Source organism: Salmo trutta, chromosome 6 (genome assembly GCF_901001165.1).
Source record: "Salmo trutta chromosome 6, fSalTru1.1, whole genome shotgun sequence".
In the NCBI taxonomy this organism is placed as follows: Eukaryota; Metazoa; Chordata; class Actinopteri; order Salmoniformes; family Salmonidae; genus Salmo; species Salmo trutta.
In genome coordinates, this window is record NC_042962.1 from 19,205,429 (window position 1) to 19,225,104 (window position 19,676).

The window sequence follows — 19,676 nt, forward strand, 5'->3', positions numbered from 1 at the left end:
ACCATACTACCACTGAACTCTACCACACTACCACTGAACTCTACCACAATACCTCTAAACTCTACTACACTACCACTGATATCTACCCACTACCACTAACTCTACCCCACTACTCCTGGTCTTTACCACACTACCACCAATCTCTACCCCTCTACCACTGATCTCTACAACTGAACTCTACCACACTACCACTGACCTCTACCCCACTACCACTAAACTCTACCACACAACCACTAAACTCTACCCCAGTACCACTAAAATCAAACACACTACCACTGAACTCTACCACACTACCACTGATCTCTACCACACTAACCCTGAACTGTGCCACACTACCACTGATCTCTACCCCACTACCACTAAACTTTATCACACTACCACTGAACTCTACCACACTACAACTAAACTATACCACACTACCACTGAACTCTACCACACTACCACTGATCTCTACCACACTATCACTAAGCTCTACCCTACTAGCACTGAACTCTACCACACTACCACTGATCTCCACAACTGAACTCTACCACACTACCACTGATATCTACCCACTACCACTAACTCTACCCCAGTACTCCTGATCTTTACCACACTACCACTATACTCTACCCCAGTACCACTGAACTCTACCACACTACCACTGATCTCTACCACACTACCACTAAACCATACCACACTACCACTAAACTATACCACACTACCATTGAACTCTACCTCACTATCACTGAACTCTACCACACTACCACTGATCTCTACCACACTACCACTGTACTCTAAAACACTACCACTAAACTCTACCCTACTAGCACTGAACACTACCACACTACCACTGAACTCTACCACACTACAACTAAACTATACCCCACTACCACTGAAATCTACCCCACTACCACTGAACTCTACCCCACTACCACTGATGTCTACCACACTACCACTGAACTCTACCACACCACCATTGAACTCTTCCACACTACCACTGATCTCTACCACACCACCATTTACCTCTACCACACGACCACTGATCTCTACTCCACTACCACTAAACTATACCCCACTACCACTGATCTCTACCACACTACCACTAAACTCTACCGCACTACCCCTGCTCTCTACAACGCTACCACTAAACTCTACCACACTACCACTAAACTTTACCACACTACCACTGATCTCTACCACACTACCACTGAACTATACCACACTACCACTTATCTCTACCCCACTACCACTAACTCTACCACTAAACTCTACCCCACTACCACTGAACTCTACCACACTACCACTGATCTCTACAACGCTACCACTGAACTCTACCACACTACCACTAAACTATACCACACTACCACTGAACTCTACCACACTACCACTGAACTCTACCACAATACCTCTAAACTCTACCACAGATCTCTACCCCACTACCACTGAACTCTACCACACTACCACTTATCTCTACCCCACTACCACTAACTCTACCACTAAACTCTACCCCACTACCACTGATCTCTACCACACTATCGCTGATCTCTACCACACTACCACTGAACTGTACCACACTACCACTGACCTCTACCACACTACCACTGATCTCTACCACACTACCACATTTAGGAGTGGTGGATGCTCACACCCTGGAAAAAAAAGTGGGACAAGTGAACAACTAAACAAAGAAGTGATAAATTAGCTCTGGGAAGAAATATGAAGCTGAGTCTCTGGCAAGACGCCACATGGAACCCCAATAAAACCTGAAACGCTTTCTCTCTCTCCCACATCGCCTTGCTTTGAGTGACAACGGGAGAGAGGAGGAAAAGAGAGAACAGACACATTAATGGGGTTAATTCCTGATGAGTGATGTCATGGAAAAGTTGCTGATCACCAACACCCGCCCCTCTCTACCACCTCGTTGGGCCACGTGTGGGGGATGAATGGCCGTTCCCAAGTCTTCCATTTCCACTGACTACACACACACACACACACACACACACACACACACACACACACACACACACACACACACACACACACTAAGGATTTCCATGTGTTTCACTCCTGATATAAGTTAATCAGGGCTCACATTTTAAACAGAGTAGTCATACAGTCCTCAGTTTGCGCATAACACAACACTTGTGTGTGTGTGTGTGTGTGTGTGTATGTGTATGTGTGTGTGTGTGTGGGTGTGTGTGCATGTGTTTGTGTGTGTGTTTCAGATGGAGGGGCACCAGCGATGCTTATGAACACTTCAGAGTGCGCATTACTGTACGTCCAATAGGACCAGACAAGTACATGTGAAAATTCTACTTTTCGAACAATTAAATATTAAAACAAACTAGGTCATTTATTCTCATCCACATGAATGAAGTTGGGGAGCAGCGTTCGATTAAAACACATCTGGCGTATGCCTTAAAGATCATACATATTTCAAATATGTTAATAGGCCCGGGAATATTTGTAACATGAAGTTACAAAATGCACATTAGAAAGCCGTGCTTTGGAGCTTATGAAAAAACATACCGCTCCCTAATTATTCTGGAAAATAATCAATTGCAAAACAGCTTCTCGCATTCAAAATCTAGCTGTGAAACTCTCTGTTGGGAGGCTTCAGTGTGTCGTGTTTTGAGCTGCGGTCGACCATGCATTTCAACCAACCAGAATTTCCTGCGACTTTCGTCTTCTTTCATCATGTTGCCGCGTCGATAATGAGCACAGAACTCTCCCTCTCTATATGCAGATCTGTGGAATGTTGATACCAAAGACAGACACAATGTTAATACCAAAGGCAGACACAAACACACACAAACACACATCAATTGCACACAAATGCACACACAGGCACACATATTTGCATTCAGGTGTGGAGTGAAGCATAGGAGCAGGAAAGGCAGCTAGGGCAGATCACAGCCATGATGACAGCAGGTAACATAACGACACCAGAGGGATGGCTGATTTACAGTGAAAACAAGGAGTGTTCTACTGTGAACAACTACAGCTATTTACAGGTCTAAACTGCAATTACAGGATAAGTATTTGTACATTTAGCTAATGCATTATTGAAATAGTGTGATATCAAATTGAGATAATTGTGATTGCATGCTTTGTTCATTTACTTTAAAAGCTGTCAATATAAAATTTGCCCTGTCAATCAAATCCACCGTATGCAATGACTTGAATCTGTTTAGCAGAATCACCAGGTCTTAGTGATGGTTCAGGGTTTAGATCTTCCTCTGCAATGGCACGCCTTTGATATGCTTAGAGATAGGTGGAGGACAGTAGTGGCCTATTGTCAGGCCAGTCAGACAGTCAACTACAATCTGAATGGCACTATAAATGGTCAATAACAATGATGACAGAGAATCCCATGGGCCAGCTATGACACTTCTCAATTGTAAAAGGAGCATTATACATGTTTACATTGAATAACTAACACTTTAATGCTTTAAGACAGAACTAAATGGATAAAACAATATTTCCTGTCAAGAATGAAGTACTACGAACTAGTAAACAAATATTGATCTTAACGCCTTCAAAAATAGACAGGGATCCTGGCATTAAAAACAGAAACATAGCTCTAGCAGACTACTCCTTTAACAATGATCAAGCCAGAAGAGACAACTTTCATGATGAGAGACAGACAAGACATTAAAAACACTATAAAGAGGGTGAATATTTTGAGTAATATTTTTTTTCATGCATCAGGCCCTTCTGTCTCTGGCTTCCTACGTTGTTCTAAAGCAGTGAATAGATATAACACACACACACACACACACACACACACACACACACACACACACACACACACACACACACACACACACGCACACGCACACAAACACACGCACACACACTTAAATATGTAGGATGACAAGACAAAGAGCTGGGGGAGAGAGAGAAATGGCCCCGGGCGCCAGTGCTTCCAGTCATGCCATTTCCCTTGGTGGCAGCCCAGGCAGTCAGCCCCTAAATAAGTGACTTATAAGTATTTATTGATGCACAAGTGTGGCATCTGTTCCCGAGGTCTGTGGCTCTGGATGTAATTAGCTCTGAACCTTACACTTCAATCAGGCGACACACTTAAAGAGAAAGACTAAAGCCCCCCTTTTCCTCCTTCGCTCCCTCCTTCGCTCCCTCCTTCGTTCCCTCCTTTGCTCCCTCCCTCTGTATCCGCCTGTTTGTTCCAAATCCACACTGTATGGCTCCTCGATGAGTGGTAATTCTGAATTATTCCGTCATTACCTTCATCATCATTATCGTTACCCCCGCCACATTCTCCACAACGTCGAGGCCAACGGTTCACAGTAAAAGGCAAAGGGAAAACACTAAAGCACTGGCATTGACGTTAACAAACAAACAAGCAAACAAACTATCCAGCAGTTGATTGTTGTTGCCCATTTCATGGCCTAGCTTAAAACACTTCCTGAATGCTCTGAGTATTGTGTGTGTGTGTGTGTGTGTGTGTTTGTGCAAATTGGGTGTATGTGCATCCATGAGTGTGCACATACGCGTGTGTACATTCGTGCAGTGTGACTGAAATTAAATTTGATTAATTTCAGCCGGATTTGAAAATATAAACTATTCATTTTGTTTGGGGAGAACACAAGAGGAGGTTTAAACCTAGCCCAGGGGTTGGAGGCTTTGTTCAGCCTCTCCTTTGATATTACGGAGGGCTTTTTTATTGAGCGCTTGACAAGACAGATAAACCATACAGTGGATTGAATAGCCTCCTCTTGCAGCACACAGTAAATGTCATTTGCCATTAACAATGCTGCAGTGAGGTACATAAAACCATTAATACACCCCTTTACGACCGCACGGCCTAACTGAGCATGTCTCCCATGCAACCCTCAATCTGATGGACGTGCTAGCCACGGCCTTGCTGCAATACCCCCACAACAGCATTTAATTGCCACCAAGCAGATGAGAAGACAGACATTATCTTTTTAAGGCCCGTCGTAAAAAGGAAGACGGAATGAAACACACAAGGCTGAGCACACCTATCTTGAGAGAAGTTGCCTCCAATAAAAATACACATTGTGAATAATGAGGTGTAGTTTCTGCATACTCGGACAATCCCAGAAACAACAAGAACAATACGAGCGTGGATGGACTCGGGGGGCGGGGGGGACAGACGACTGCCTCTTTTAGGACACTTGGCCAGGAGAAGGGGCGAGGGGTAGGGGCGGAGGGGTGACAGGCTATCAGTCAAAAATGAGTGGTCCACCCACAGAGCCCTGTGGTGCCCCCGTAAAGCCAGGCCCAGACCAACAGGGGCTTTGGCCATAGATCATCACTAGGGGCCCATCGGGGCCCGGGATGTGACTAAAGCGGGGCATGCGTGGAAACAATGGCCCATAGTCTGGAGAACGAGCTTAAGCAGCTGGGCGTCACTGGCCTTAATAGGGGGGCAGACTCCCCACTCCCCTCCAGACAACCCACAATGCATTGTCTGTTCCCCCAGCACAGAAAAGGTGGTTTCTCCAGGGCCGTGCTACCATCATGTAGTGGCTTTTTCACCCTGTGAGAAGCCGCTGCCAGCTGAATAGGGCTGGTACAAGTGGTGGGCTAGGGCCCTACATGTTTGTGTGTGTGTATGTGTATGTGGAGAGAGAGGGGAGGCTTTGAAAGAAAGCGGCCCATTGAGGGCCATTTTGAGGCGGGGAACACACACGGCATATCACAAGGGAGCATCTGGGCCCTGTGGAATGTGTACATGATGTCAAATGATGTCCTAAAGATAGGCTCCATGAAAACACTTGGAGAGGGTGATGATAGGATACCTCCCACCCCAGCTCCCCACTTGCCATATAAGTCAGCTGAAGAGAGGGTGTTTGTGTTGCCTGGATGGAGTTTTGCTAGTGGGACTCATTGACGATGCGTTACCAGATAGGGAGGTCTGCTGCCGTCGTCTCGTGACACATGAGTAGGAATGTTCTGACTCAAATCCTGTTTTGGTTGTGTTGCTGGGGTACTACACGACACAACCCCCCCCCCCCCCTTCTCTCCCTCTAGTGTGTATTTCTGTAGTTAAACTTTGAGAGCACACACAAATCCTCTCTGAGCCGTCCCACAGAATACACACTTTCCCATCAGCCTGGGCGAAGCGTGCCCAGACACGTGCATGTCATTACAATCCTGCAGACACCTGCTAGTTTGGAGCAATCTGATTATTGTCATTTCCATGAAATCTCTACCTGCACACACATAGGCAGTTAAAGGAGGAGTAGTGTTACAATTACAGGTTAGGTTAGTTAGCTGTCATTGGGCCTAGGACCTTCACAGGCTTTACTATTGGCTTTCCAATTGATTAATTTAATTATCTGGTCTTACCAGGCAAGTATACCGCAATAGACACACCCTCATCGAGGTGTGCTTTGAAATGGGTTGGTGCAATCAGACCTCAATTATTTTCATTAAATTATATTTAGTTTGACTATACGTATCTTAGTGGTACATCTCACTTTGTGTTCTTGTCAGATTGGCCTCCTCATAAGTTTCTCCACACTAAGACCATTTCCGACTGAGGTCCAAGTAGGTCAAGAGTCAGCCACTGCCACACACACACACACACACACACACACACACACACACACACACTCACACACACACACACACACACACGTATGAGTTGACCAGAGGAAGCAAGGGGATCAAGATGTCATTTATCATGCACTTGTCACATCCTGACCTCATTACAATTAGCAGCCAGATGTCCGTGCACCGCAAACCTGCGCTCACACTCCGAGGGGCACTTTTCAGTGTGTCTCACATGCACAGACACACACACAGCCGTATGCAAGGACACACAAAAACACACATTTACACCCTCAAAAATCCCAGCCTCTCATTTCGCCTCTCCAGCTCTGTCAGTGAGGATGGGACTTAGGGGACAAGAACTAAGTGGTGGTAGTGAGAGTGTGTGTGTGTGTGTATGTGTATGTGGGTGTGTTGGGGGGTTCAACCCAGGGGGGACCCGGCTTTCAACTCTCCTACACTACTGGACCCCCTGGTTGACTGACCCATCCACCCCTCTCTCTTTCTTTCCTCCCCTGGGGGGACTGGTAGGGGTGATGGTGGTGGACTGCTCTGGCCCTCAGGGGACCCTTACAATGGCAGCCTTGGTATTACCTGTGGAGTGAGCTGTCACACTCAGCCACCTGCACTGGGGAGATACACCCGGGCCAGGACACCCTGGGGGGGGGGATGTCAAGGGACTGACGGTATGAGAGGACGGCATACAATCACTCAGGGCCGCCAGCTAGCCAAGACACCGGCTATGGCTACCTCTTTGGAATCCCGACCTGGAAGGAGGGTGGAGGTCACCACCAAATGGTCGCAAGGGGCTCTTGTGGCCTTAGGTGAGATAGAGGGGGACCATAGGAAGGATCTGTGAGGAGGAAGTGGTGGAGGAAGAGATGCTGGTGGTCAACATGGTCTTCTCATTACCTCCATGCTGGGCTTCTCTCTCTCTCTAGCATATCTCCTGTGAGCCCCCTTCACCCCTCCTGTGAGCCCCCGCACCCCTCCTGTGAGACCCCGCACCCCTCCGTCTGTGCCCCCGCACCCCTCCGTCTGTGGCCCCCTGCCACACATGCAATGTGTTAACCCACCACCACAGGCCTCCTACCCCCCTACCCAAACAGCTAAAACCCCAGCCTATCCGTCACTGCCTGGTGCCACTGTACTCTCCACGGTCGTGCCGCGTTGAGGGGAACAATGAGGAAATTGAGGAAGCCGCCAGGCGGCTAATTCAATGAGATGGGCCCTGTCGGTGATCTAGGGATCAGGGATCAATGTTCTCTTGGGCTCTTCAACCTCCTACAGTTAGCTAGCCGTATAGGCTACCACTACCCAGGGGACCGCCGCTACAGCTGCTGGAACTTCATTAAACGTCATTAAATGCAAACGCTGTGCATACGGGGCCCAAGGCAGACAGGGCTGAGGTGAGACTGGCACAAAGGCAGCCATTGTGGCTCAGGACGGGGACAGGGAAGTGGAAACACACTGACACATGCCCCTTTCCCACACTTGAAACTGTGGTCCACAAATAATGTCACAGGTTAGAAATAGTGGTGATGAGTTGACAGCGATGACAATGGGAGTGAGGGAGCATTGTTTGACCAGGGAGAATACCGTACTCAATATACTGCACTTACTTAAATGTTTGTCTATTGTGACTCATACATACGTGATAGGTAGCAGTTATTCTTAACATCGCTGGCTAATAATGTAAGAAATGATCCCCTATGTCCGCAGACATCAAGCCAGCAGTTGTATTCTGAGCAGACAGATGAAGCAGGAGCACAAACTAACAGAGGCAAACCCAATGCTGTTTTGAATAAAGCTGCTGCCTGTGTAGCAATTTGGCACCCTGGTAGAGTGGATTGACCACTGCCCCTCCAGTGGAAGGGAAAAATAGGAAGAAAACAATCTTCTGCTTGTTTCTGCTTTACCTCTCCTGACACGGGCTGACCTCATCATCGATCTTCACTCCGCAAAATAGGTTTCCTCCTCGGGAAGAATAGACTGTGTGTGTGTGTCTTTGTGTCCTCGTTTATAACAACATATTTTAGGCCCACAAAAACTCTACTCTCCAAGGTCTCTTCTTGAGGGTCTGATATTAATGCTAATAAAAAACCTGTTTTATTGCTGTTTATTCTCTGTGTTGTTTTAGTCAGAGGTTAGATTATATACTGCATCATATTTCCTAATGATTATAAAAATATACAGGTATTGCTTATTCCTTCTGTTTGTAATCACCTATTCTAGCATATTAAAACCACTACCTTGTGATTATTTAATTATTTTTTTACCTTTATTTAACTTGGCAAGTCAGTTAAGAACAAATTCTTATTTTCAATGATGGCCTAGGAACAGTGGGTTAACCGCATTGTTTAGGGTCAGAACAACAGATTTTTACCTTGTCAGCTCAGGGATTTGATCTTGCAACCTTTCAGTTACAAGTCCAATGCTCTAACCACTAGGCTACCTGCCGCCTATTAAAGTAACTGTCCTGTATTTTCCAGATTTCTATGAAATACAAGCTATAATTACTTGAGTGAAATAACTTTCCTTCCAAATTGTTTTTAATGAAGTATGTTAAAAAGCACATTTTCTATGTTGGAATGGTGTGGGCGTACACCAACAACAGAATGGTGTGGGAGTATACCAGTCATTTAAAATATTAACACAAGTAGACCGCTGACTGGCCCGCTCCTCCTCCTCAGGAGTATGATATCATACCCTATGAGGAAATAGCAAAGATTTTTTAAACGGTCTGTTTTTTTCTCCAATTTATGCTTTGGCCACAAATACGAATATAGGACGAGTCAACAACATTATTTAGGTATGACTTAACAGAATAGGAACTTTTAAAAGTGAGATTTTCACTGGATATATACTTTAATTTATTCAGTTAATTTCAGAAGATATGAGTAGGTCCTTGCTTAATGTATATCTACATAAATGGCAAAGCTGCAAGCTGAATCATCAGTGCTAATGTCACGTGGAGACCGGCCCGTTTTCTGTATATTTATTACTTTATTTATTCTTGAAAACATATTATCTTTATTAGCATCCATTATTTTGCCTTTGCATTTCCTTTGGTTTGCTGTACCTATATTCTATGTGTCTCCTAATTATAGTCTCCTCCCTTTTGGCTGGTCTCCACGGCGATTGGCACTCCCCTAATTGACAGACCTGAGGCTAATACCCTCACTTCTGCTGCTGGTGAGAACAACTACAGATACCATGCCACGATACGATGCTGCAGCTTTCGTCGTCAGATGACCACGACCAGAACCGAGCCATGCTGCCGCCTGCAGGTGGGATGGAGGGCAGAGCCGAACCAACAAGTGCTATGATGCACAACGCTTGGACGGTCTTAACTGAACTGAGTGAGTGAAGAAAGTGTCCTGCAGAGAGAATGCTCCCCGCTGATCCCTGCTCTGTTCTTTCCCCCTGCGCCAGTGGTAATTCAGTACATGCCAATGAGCAGGTCCCGTTTCTAGCTTTTTGGGGGCCTCGCGGGCAATTTCTTTTAGTGGCCCCCCTCTTGGCGGCAGAGAGAAACATTTGCAGTTTCAAAGTTAATGACCTGCAATTCTACACATTTTGCCATGGGATGGAGAGAAAATGTAGCAATTTTATAGCTAATTTCCTGCAATTCTACACATTTTGCCATGATTTATGCTATGTTCATTTGAGTGCAAGTACCTGCAATGACCCTTTTTTGCACTAACTCTCTTGCACTGACTCTGCACACACACTGGACTGCTGATGCACTACCAAATTTAAAAAATTGCATGTTGTGACCCCGCATGACTTCCTGTTTGGCGGCCTCCTAGCGGCCGCGGGGCCCTAAGCGGCCGCTTATGTCACTGATGCCTAGACATGGCACTGGCAACAAGTGGCCAGATGGACAACTATGGACCAACAAACAACGGACAGACATGGACAGTGGCGTCGGCCATTTTGTTCTACCTAACCAGCAGCTGGAACTTCATCTTGGAACTGAGTGTCTGTGTGCCTTTGTGTTGAACTTTTGTAAACCCCTGAGACCTCAAGGAAAGAGAATCTAAACTCTTATCAATAGTTGCCTATGTGTTGGCCTGGGATTGTACTTACCTGATTCTGACACTAACAACACCCAAGCACCACTTGCACTGATGTTAAAGGTAAATACAGCATGCAATGTATTGCACTAGGAGTAAAACCCAGAACCTTACAAAAAAAGATAAAAGAAACACAAAAAGGAAGGATTTTATTTTTTAAGCTCCAGGAGATGGTCTGGGGGAGTGGCTTCAGATAAGAATAACAAGTCACACGGCAGAGGACAGATCTGGGCGCTTCTCCTGTGCCCCGAGGCCTGGGCCTGCACAGCGCCACTGAGGCGAGGGAGGGGAGAGGGGGACGTTTCTTAGCAGAGGATAGAGAGGGGTAGGGAGAGAGAGAAAAAGGCCTTGTGTTTGATGTATGAGCTCTGGCTTGCCATTGTGAGTCACCACCCCCTCAAATCAGCTGCAGGCAAAACAAAAATATTTTGTGATTAATTAGAAAAAAAATGGACAATTATGAATTGACTGCACAAAAGCCAGTGTATATGGAAATATAAATAGTAAATGAATCCCACACAATGCCATGCAAGTGTGTGAAATCACAAGGAGAGAGGCTTTTTTAGACTTGGTCCTCTGGTGTTGTGTTGAATAAACCAGCATCTCTGTGCCGTCATTGTTTCTGGGTATTTTCCCTTAATATACTGATACACTTTGAGCTGTGGTTTTGGTGGGACTCCTATATTTTCAGTAGTACCATAGAAGAGACTTGAATGTCAACTGTCTGTCTAAGAACACATCACTGTTTTGAATATGGGTTGACCACATGACCAGAAAAAACTATTTTTACTCCCATTTGGTCAAACTCCTGGCCCTAACTATTAGTGCACTCAGTGTGAGCCAGCCAGACATTTGTAATGGCAAACTATCCATTGTCATGTGAATTTGCCGGTGGTGTGTTCAGGAGCATTCCAGTGAAGCGACCTGATGGAGGGAACCTATTCAGCCACATCACAGGGGGAACTACTTTTTTAGAGTCCACGTCTAACAAGCAGCTGGAGCGTAACACAACATCTTCTTCCCCCTTTACATAAAAGTTTTCTTCCCTGTCAGACAAGGCGACAGTGTGGTTTCCAGCCTGCTGCCATATGGCCCCATACTGTTGGGGTTCTGCTTAACAACCTAGGCACTGAGTTTCTTTGCAAGAGAGGGCCTGTAAAAAAACAAACAGAGAAAAAAGGCATCCGTGGCTAACGCCTGATGGCAGTTTCTCCAGGAGGGATGCCTTCTTGCTTGGCATGGCATCTCCTTCTGCCCTGGAAGGGTAATTAACTTGTTATCTAATGATACACCATATCCCTGTGTCTTAGACCCTCTTAGACCCGGGCCCTCCCGTTGGGTTGGAGCTCGGCGATCCCAGCAACCCTCGCATTGTTTTCTATTATTATTCAAGCGGTGATGCCTCGGTAGTAAAGCCATTGACCATTCAGTCAGTCCGAGTAGCGGCTAGATAATTAAAAGTTCCCAACCCTTGGCCCTCGGGGGGTTGAAGGGGCCATGGCAGCCAGTCACACAGGAACCGGGACCGCTACAGCACCACAGCGGCCAATCGATCAGCTGATTAACCCTCATTACTGATTGGTCTGAGCTGATGGCACCCCAACCCACAGTCAAGAAATCACCTTCGGCCCCCGAGGCATGGCGAGAGCTGCTGTGCTGCTGCAGCACACTCCATTACTGAGGGAGGGGTAGGGGAGTATTGGAGGAGAGAGGAGAGGCAATCTTTTGTGTGTGTTTTCACCATCGTGACACAGCAGACAAGAAGTCAACGAGGGAAAGAAAAAAGAGGAAAGAAATCAAATTTGGGTGATTTTTTTGCCCGTGTTAATATTTATTATCCTGAGCTGCCCTTCCCTCTCTCTCCATCGCTCCCTCTCTCCATCACTCTCTCCCTTCTTTTTTTTGGTGGTGGCAGTTGTAAGCTGGGTCAAGCAGAAACGCTAGCCCAGTTTCCGCTGCAATGGCAGATAAGGCATTGTACCTTGGCTCAGTAAACAATAGACTGCCATCTGTCTATTAGGAAGCACAGTATGAGTGGGTGGAGGGGAGAGAGAGAAGCACAAGAGGAGGAGAGGGCTCTCTGTGTGCTAGGGTTCAACTAGGCCTGCTTTCCTCTGCTGCCCTCTACCCCTCTGTCTCTTTCTGCCTCCTCTCTCTCCATCTCTTTTCTCTCTCTCTCTCTCTCTCTCTCTGCAGAGCCACTCATGTGTTTGTCTCCCTGGTAAAGAATGCACAAGTGCATGCTGGGTGCGTGCTGGAGGAATTCTGAATCTGGAGCAAGATGTGCCGCATGCTGATTCTGTCTGAGAGAGACATACTGTATTCCAGAGGGAGCGAGTCTAAGGAGAACCAGCCGTCTCCCTCCATCTGAAAGTAAAACATAGCATTGGCTGCTCTTAAATAGACTAGTGGAATAAGAGGGAAAGCTTTGCTGCTTTGAGCATGACATGACAGATTAGATACCGGAGCAGACACTCTGGGGACATTTAAAAAGGTTGCGCCGTGCCCAAACAGAATACTCCAGATCTGCTGGTTCTATCTGAATTCTAAACGTTTGGGGTGTAAAAGAGTCAGAAGCCTGTCATGATGACATACTGTGTGTGTGTGTGGGGTGGGGGGGAACGTGGAGGGCCTTGCACACATCTCACTTTCATCCCCTAGGCGAGAAGTTATTCTGTTGTCCAATCTAGAAAGGACTAGATTGAACAACAGCCTAATTTGCAATAGGTTTTTATCTCAAATTAAACTCTGAACATACACACAAGGCTCATTACACTAAAGGGTGGTTTCATGGTCCCAAATTAAGCCTGCTGGTCTACAAAGCACTTCCATTGAACATAGTTCAGGAATAAGCTTGATCTGGGCTGTATTCTTAGAATGTATTTGAATCAGCCCCAATCCAAAGAACACGACTGGTGATTTCAACATGTACTGTATGCATGCATACCTTCTATCACATCTATCTCTATGCTCCAGAGCAACTGCATATATTATCTTATCTAAACTGTTAAGAAAACACAGTTCTTGCCAGTCACTCATGCGGGATGAGCAGAGAGAGAGAGAGGGAGAGGGAGGGGGAGAGAGAAAGAGAGGAGAAAAAGAAGGAACAGGGCCTGGGGGTGCCAGCTAACCGCTGGGGGAAACGGTGAGACATCAAAGCGCCAAGCTGTCACCTCCAATGCTTGACCTTTAACCTCTAACAATCAGCCAATCAGTCGCTGTGACCACACATCATATTACCCGATCTCTGCATCCGGAAAATGGTTACAGCTATGCTAATCTTTTTTCATCCATTTAAGTCTATTAAACTATAGTCCCGGGTGCACTGTGCAGAGGTGAGATTAATAAAAATAAAAAGTCTGTTCCTGGGACCCAAAAATGAAAAAGATGGTTCCAGAGAGGGTAGAAGATAGGAAGTGTGGGGCCAAGAATATGATTGTTTGAGGATGTGAACTGGTCCCCTCCCCCCTTCACTCCCCTGCCCATCCGAGATCTGCATCAAAAATAAATAAATAACTAAAAGTATCCAGCAACATAAAAGATACCTTAAAACCATTTAAAGTTAAATAGACAGAGCTGGCCCGGGGCCAAGAGGAGCAAGGCTGATGAAATCAGATGCTATCTGCCAGGTGAGTCAGGCCCACATGACAATAAGAAGAAGAATCTCTGGGCTCTGCTCAATTATCAGGGATTTACATCCATTTATCTCCATGGGATGCTCGCTCCAGAAAAGTGGTGCGAGGTTCAATTCTCTCAGAAGCAGCTAACTCGCTGATAAAACTTCAGAGAAAACAAACCTGAAACTGCCTGAATGTCATCGCCAGGATCTAACCTCCCTCCGCTATCAGTCTGACGGGATCTGATCTAGTCGGGGCTTATCAACACAAACAATATGGCTGTGGATTATCATAATTTAAAATGATCAATCTTCGGGAGGGAGCACTATTTTTCTCACGCTAGGCGGCTAAGGATATATGCAGAGATATGAGATTACAGATACGGCCAACAAAAGGGGATAGGCTTGTCGTGTGGCGCTAGGCTGTTTAAGGTCACATTAGGATACGGGGGATCGGAAGTCAAATCGTCCATTTACCGGATGGATATAAATACGGGGGGAAAAAAACACACACACACACACACACACACACAGACAGACAGACAGACAGACAGACAGACAGACAGACAGACAGACAGACAGACAGACAGACAGACAGACAGACAGACAGACAGACAGACAGACAGACAGACAGACAGACAGACAGACACGAGAGCTGGTGCAGACTTGTGTTGGGGGCTGGTGATCTCTATGAGCTCTTGAATAGATTGCTATCTGTTTTATGTCATGACGCCCCAGAGGGCAGGCTGACATCTGATGAGCCAGGTAGAGCGTAAATACCTGGTTTCTTTAACATCATTCAGGACGCACCTTGGGAGGAGGAGGGGGGCTGGGTCAAGGTGTGTGTGTGTGTGGGGGATTTTATCCGGGCCTGTACCACTCCGGCTCCTCTTTTGGAGACCGGGCCTCCCATTCTGCAGTCATTGTGCGGTCACAAATCAACTGACAGTCACGTCTTCTCATTCAGCCGCCATGCATTGTTCCTGCGGGAGAGAGAGAGACGGAGAGAGAGCGAGGTCCTTAGTGCACTGGTTAAAATGAGGAAAAGACAACAATAGACTACAGAGTGGTACAGTTACTCAGTCTTTGGTACACAGAATGAGTTTCACTCTGCCTTAAGGCCTTGTGTGCAGTGTGTACTTTAACATTCATATGACTACGTTGTCAACCCCTTTGGGGGATGGTCAGCAGCTGAGAAGCCGATATGAGTTTTAGGAGTCTAAGGGGAGGTGGCGAGTGTGTGTGCGTGTGAAGGTAGATCCAGTACACTGATCTTCCCCAGTCTTAATGCTCAGAGGCTAAAACCAGAGGAGCAGGCTGTGGCAGGCTCTTTAAGAAGCCCCTCTCATTCAATCATCATTGAGGTGCTTTGAAGTGTGACCCCTGTCCTTGTGTCGGGGGGGGGGGGGGGGGGGGGCAAAATGAAGGTCCAAATGAGGCAAAGGGGCTGCGCCCACTCCCCCAACACACACACACACACACTAAAATCCATGACTCAACAGGAGCCAAACCTGAGGAAATGCTTCTATTCTTCCTCTAGACAAACATCTTGAACATGTGAGGGTTTTGGAAACATTAAAGAAACGTTGAAGGGAGGGTTTAGAGAACGTTGAGTCCTGCCTGAGAGATCCAGGTGAGATACTCTAGTGGCGTGTAAAATGACACTGATCCATATGGGAATGCGAGCCAGTGACCTACGGATGGCCCTCTCACACCCACTGCAAAAACCGGGAAGCCAGTCCCACAGCGCATTACACACTAAGTATACTATAATCTACTTGCCGCTGCCTTAGACAATGGAGGCTGATGCGTGCATGCCAAACCAAGACATCCTGGCTTCTAAACCAAGACATCATGGCTTTCAACACTGCAGCAGCAATCTGGATCTTCACTGTATGAGGAAGTCCTAACCGCAAGTGGTGATCCGCTCAGTTGTTTATATAATAAAACATAGCTGCTTGTCTGTGTCCAAAAGTGCAGCGACATTCTTGTTTTAAAGCACGTGGATAGTTGTGGTAGCAGTCAGACATGGTCGACTATATTTTTCATAACAATAGTTTGCCGGGCAGAAAGCGTGCGTCAATATATTCAAATATTTGTAGTGAATTTGGGGATATTTTCAATACTTACCACTGTTTGTCCTTCATAGTTTTAATGCGTGTCTTGTTTGCGCACATAAAGCCATGGAACGGCTGTGCTGTTGAAAATGTTAAGTGCATGGTACTATTTAAAGGCATTTAGTGGTTTGTGGCAACCGACTCCAAATTGCAAAACATTTGCACGGCAATGCGCCTCACTCACCAAACTTGTTTCCAGATTGGGTTTTATAGTGTTTGTTGACGAGTGCCGTCTTTTATTTGCTTTGCTCCATTGCTTCACTTCTTGGCCATTTTCGATAAACATTCCACTTGTTAATTCGCTGACATCGATCGATAAGGCGTTATTTCTGTTTCTGCGACGTGGTGGATCGAACGCTCGCAAAAACGAGCTCTGTGCAGTAAGAAGAAGTTCAGTTTAATCTGAAGTTGTGAATGACAATATTGATTGACTTTTTCTCTGGACATAATATGGCCTGGGTGGAAGGTAGTGGACAACAACTGTCACAACACATAGTTAGATGGATTCTGTATTCCCCTCTCTCTCTGTCTCTCTCAGGTGTGACAGAGGAGCAGAGACACACCATAGGGTAATGCTGTGGGAATGTGTGGAGAAGAGGAAGGCGTGGCTGAGAGGAGAGTGGGGACAGACAGGTGTCATAAGAGTGATCCTCATGGGTCTAATACCGCATTTCCATTGGCTAAATAGAGTGGAGCCACACCTGACATACAAAATCTATAACACCATCCTCAGTCAATACCCGCCTTAGCCTAAATGGTAAAAGATAGCCAGCTACCAGGTGCTCTGGTCTTTAAAGGCCTATTTATCTAATTCATTGCTAATAGCTTCCCGTCACCAATGGCGGGAAGATCTGGTATCAGTCAGGCAGAGTCTCATCAAGCAGCTGCAGAGCTATAGCTATTTCTCCTACACCAGGAGGCCCATCTCTGAGACAGAGGGCCTGTACGGTAGCCACCTTTAGAGGGCCTGGTGGACACATTAAGACCCATTTGCATGGTGATAACACAGACAGGAGCTGCTGAGGAGCGCTAAGCCTTAGACTCAATGGAGCTGGCAGTTTAAATATGTAGGGGCTGTTAGTGCTAAATACTGGAGCTATAACGATAAATACTTATCAAGTAGTGGACCTTCACAAGTAGAAGAAGGGTTAAAGTGCACTGGTGATGAACCTGGTTAGTCAGTGATTTAGCAGGTTGGAATCTCTGAATGAATCTCGCAGATATTTATGTATGTAAAGCAGGAGGCCCTTGCGGAGTTACCCCCCCCCCCCCTTTTAAATGTTAAATGTTCTCTCTCTCTCCATTTGTGCCAGGGCCCACAATTAAGGGCCGTGGCTCTGAATAACAAAAAAAGGCCCTTCCAACTCAGGTTGGCCCCAGGTGTTGTTTAGGCTTGGGGACATCAAAGGCACTTTTTAACCTTTCCGAGGCCCGCTCTGCTCAGGTAGTAATCCCAAAGCATAATCTATTTTAAACTGTAAACCACATTAGACTGACACCCTAAATCCACAGGGAGGGGGAGGGAGAGAGGGGGGGGGGGGTTGGTGACCTCTTCAGATAAAAGGGCTGTGTGTTTTGCAGTAAGGGGATAATATGTAGCTAATGTGTTTGCATTTCTGGGATTTATTTAGCAAGGGGCATAGTCATTGATTCTAAAAGGCCCTTTTATTTAAACTACTAAATTGTATAGCAGAAATAACTACTAAACATGGATGAATCTGCACAAACAAACACATCTGTGAACTCAACAATGAACAATAACACAATTTAAACTCTCAACTGATGAACAGCTTACGATAGAGCTAAGAAGTACTCCCTAAGTATTTCTCAAAGTATTTGCTCTCACACAGTAGTTCAACATGTTACCTCAATACCAGGGATGACATGGGTGAGTAGCTCCTGTGGTTTCCATAACATTGCCTGGGGAACCAGATTCATGTTGCTTTTACACCATGCAGTCCCATTTACATTTCTGCTATCCAACTGGCCTCGGGTCATAGGCAGATTATGGGCCACAGAGGTCAGACATTTGCACATGGTGGAGAGAGAGAGAGAAACTTTTGTACTTTAACTATTTGCACATCATTACAACACTGTATATAGACATAATAAGACATTTGAAATGTCTTTATTCTTTTGGAACTTTTGTGAGTGTAATGTTTACGAGAGAGAGAGAGAGAGAGAGAGAGAGAGAGAGACCCCCCCAAAGTTCATTAGAGGATTGACTCTTGTTCTTTAGTGACCCTCTTTAGTTTGGCCTGCTGACCCCTGGTGAGAGGTGTCTGTGAAAATCTGGGAGTGAAGTGATGTTTGTGACGTTTCTGTCAGCCAGTGCAATAGACCAGAGCAATGATTATGTGTGGACAACATACTGCAAGTGATTCTCTAATGACTATGGGGCACTCCACCGACATAAAGTTTAAAATACTTTCTCACAGCAAACACACACAGGCACACATGCAGACGTGAGCCCGCACGCACGCACGCACGGACGTACACACACACTAACTCTCCCTTCCCGACCACACACTACCCCGTCGCCACACACACCAATCCCACACACAATGTTCAACTTTCTCAAAGCCATAAATTCTCAAGGTGTAGAATTTATTAAATTTCTCCAGCCCTCTGCTTCTCCCCACCCGACCAGCCAAAAAACCAAGGCATATCACAATCAATTCCATAAGCTAAATTGGGGTGTAAAGTGTCGTGTTGAAGGTCAGGGTGGCGGGGCTTTGACTTCCTTCTGACCGTGAAGCACTTACCCTCTGCCCCTCGGAAGCAGCTAGCGACGGGCAAACAGACAGACAGGCAGAAGGACAGACTAGGCCTAGCTCTCTGTGTCATTGCCTCAGACAATAACTCTTCACAACTCCACACTCACTCAGCTTGGTCACCCTGTAAAGAGAGAGAGAGAGGGAGAAAAATAAGGGGAGAGACAGAGAAGGAGGGAAAGAGAAAATAAATGAGGGAAGAGTGAGTCCAGTTTACCTCAGTGTTTCTGATTAAACCGGGAGTATTTTATTTAATGAGCATGACGCATGCAAGGTGTTCTCGTAAATCATCACATGGTTTACAAACTCAATAAGGGCTTCCTGCTATAACCAGGCAGCGCACACCTAAATTATTAACGAAGCCGGGGGCCCCCAGAGGCACAACTTTGATGATGTTATAAACAGGGGAGAGGACAAGGTGCTCCCTCAGCAAAAGATTATGGACCCCTAATTATCCAGCCTCAGAGAGAACGAGGGAAAGAAAGAAAGATCTGCATATAAATAAACGTGACACACTCCCTTCCTGGCCTCTTATTTTTTCTCACACACTACTGGACTGACAGAT

At 46.1% G+C, this 19,676-nt stretch overlaps 1 long non-coding RNA gene across 1 annotated transcript; it reads right to left on the minus strand.

Moving 5' to 3' along the window:
* Positions 1-2,303: 2,303 nt before the first annotated feature.
* LOC115195593 (uncharacterized) lies at positions 2,304-19,228 on the minus strand. The gene is made up of 2 exons (XR_003878715.1): positions 19,103-19,228; positions 2,304-2,730 (listed from the first exon to the last, which is right to left on the minus strand). It is a non-coding gene; the product is annotated as an uncharacterized LOC115195593 (long non-coding RNA).
* Positions 19,229-19,676: the final 448 nt, after the last annotated feature.